Source organism: Rhinopithecus roxellana, chromosome 18, assembly GCF_007565055.1.
Source record: "Rhinopithecus roxellana isolate Shanxi Qingling chromosome 18, ASM756505v1, whole genome shotgun sequence".
Lineage (NCBI taxonomy): Eukaryota > Metazoa > Chordata > Mammalia > Primates > Cercopithecidae > Rhinopithecus > Rhinopithecus roxellana.
Window position 1 is genome coordinate 50,297,671 of NC_044566.1, and position 2,785 is coordinate 50,300,455.

The 2,785-nt window shown below is 40.3% G+C and overlaps 1 pseudogene; it reads left to right on the forward strand.

Moving 5' to 3' along the window:
• The first annotated feature begins 2,120 nt into the window (after nucleotides 1-2,120).
• LOC104671110 lies at nucleotides 2,121-2,559 on the forward strand (annotated as a pseudogene).
• Nucleotides 2,560-2,785: the final 226 nt, after the last annotated feature.

Consider the following 2,785-nt stretch of genomic DNA (forward strand, 5'->3'; position numbering starts at 1 on the left):
AAGTGGGGAGGAAGGAGGGAGAGATGAGAGATTGGTTAGCAGATACGGGATTACGGCTGGATAGGAGAAATAAACTCTAGTGTTCTTTAGCGCTGTAAGGTGACTAGTTAATAATAATTTATTCTATGTGTTCAAATAGCTAGAAGGTTTCAGCACAAAGAAATGATCAATGTTTGAGGCGATGGATATGCTAATTACTTTGATTTGATCATTACACATGGCATAAAGATATTGAAATATCACACTGTACCCCACAGAGATGTACAATTATTATGTGTCAATTAAAAATTAAAAAGAGATTAACATCAACTAATAATAAAATGGAACAATCATAAACAGAAAAAACAACATATCATAAAGAGAAGGATTGGGAGGAGGGAAGTGCATATGGCCATGAAAGGACAACAGGAAGGACCTTTGTAGAGAGGCAACTTCTCAACATCTTTACTGTGGCAGAAGAAACATGAAACAACACACGCATTAAAATTGCACAGAACTAAATATACACACGCATACAAAAAGATAGAGTCACTCTCTCCCCGGGCTAGAATGCAGTGGTGCAATCATAACTCACTACAGCCTCGAACTCCTGGGCTCAACTGATCTTCCTGCCACAGCCTCCTGAATAGCTGGAATTACAGGCATGAGCCACAGTGCTCAACACACTGCATTATTTTCTACAATTTTCTGCAAATCGACATGTGTCACAAATTTAAAATTTTAATTTAAAAAATCAGTGAGAAAAGTGGCATTGTTTTATATTTTTGCAAATTTCCTTAATATCTGGCTTAATAGATAGAGGACAGCTGAACTCTCAAATCCACTTGTGCATTCAATCTGTTACAAGGTATGCTTTTGGTTGAAGTATATGAAGAAAATTCAGCCTCACAGATATGCAACTGAAAGGAGGAGAAGTAGTAAAATAGCCATTTCAGATCATTGGGATATTCTTCTCTGATACTGCACCAAACCTGAACAAGTGGTAGTTTCTTAAAGATGGGATGCAACGTCAAATCTAAAACCATCACATTAAAATCCATTAGTCTTCCTTACATTTTGAATTTTGTTTGTGTATTAGCCCATTTTCATACTGCTGATAAAGACAGACCCGAGACTGGGCAATTTACAAAAGAAAGAAGTTTATTGAATTTACAGTTCAATGTGACTGAGGAGGCCTCACAATCATGGTGGAAGGTGAAAGGCATGTCTCACATGGTGGCAGACAAGAGAAGAAAGCTTATGCAGAGAAATTCCCATTTTTAAAACCATCAGATCTCGCGAGACTCATTTACTATCACAAGAACAGTGCAGGAAAGACCCGCCCCCACATGTAATTGAATCACCTCCCACTGGGTTCCTCCCACGGCACACGAGAATTGTGGGAGTTACAATTCAAGATGAGATGTGGGTGAGGACACAGCCAAACCATGTCACTTTGCAACATCATGCATTGGTCTTTGGGAAAATATCAGCAGATCCTTGAAAGAGTAACACTTGTAGTATAAATTTCAACACATTACATCCATTCATATCACCACTGTTCTCATCAGAAAAGCCTTTAAGTATTGCAAAGTTGCCAAGCTCATGGTGGCATATGCAAGTATCCCAAAATTCTAATTTTCACTTAAGAGCTCAAATTTTATCATTGGCTATAAATACTGTCATTTGTTTTCCTTATAAAGTCAGACTCAGATTTCTCGTTTTTGACAAAATGTCTGCCAAATATACAAGTGTGAATAGCCACAGCGTGTCTACCAGTTGGCCTTTCAAACAAATATGGTGTTCCATGGAAAAGCAGATAGTTGAGCTCATAGCTCAAACAATCACGAAGGTGCCTTTCCTCAGGAGCTTGCCTTTATTCATCTAAAATGTGAGTTACCACTTGTAAAACATGTTTTAATCACTGTGAGAAAATCAGGACAGATGGGTTGAGGCAAGACGATACTCACAAATTATATTGCCACTGTCTGGTAGGGAAAAATACAATGATCTTTAGTACAGTTTAGTGCCCCTGTCTCAACTGGTCGTAAGGTACCAAAAATTGCATCCAATATCAGCAGTCCAAGTCCTTGCACACCTATTCTCTCACAGCTTCTTTCTCAGTCTAGGCCAGCATCACCATGGTAGATGCCTTCCTGTGCACCTGGAAACTCTCAGATAGCAAGAATTTTGATGATTACATGAAGTTAATCGGTGTGAGTTTTGCTACCAGGCAGGTGGCTAGCATGACAAAGCCTACCACAATCATCAAGAAGAATGGGGACATTATCACCTTGAAAACACAGAGCACGTTCAAGAACACAGAGGTCAGCTTTAAGCTGGGGATGGAGTTTGATGAGACAACAGCAGATGACAAACAGGTCAAGTCCATTGTGACACTGAGTGGAGGCAAACTTGTTCACCTGCAGAAGTGGGCAAGAGAGGACACTGGTGCCAGAGCTAAGTGATGGGAAACTCATCCTGGCACTCACCCAGGGCACTGCGGTTTACACTCGCACTTACGAGAAAGAGGTATCACCTGCCTGTGCTGTCACTGACTGCTCCTCTGCTACCCTTTGACTCAGCACCACATTGCCTCATTTATTTCCTCTGCATTTTGTATAAATCCCCCTTGTTGAAGAATTCTGAGGTCACGTGCCTCAGAAGAACTCAGATGCAGTTCCAGTTCCTGTCGTGTACGTGGTTTTGTTGTTGTTGTTGTTGTTGTTTTAATGGCATTCAATGTGTGCTCTGAGGTCAACAAAGCAGAGCCAAGGTCAAAAAAAAAAGGAAAAATTGTCCAGTA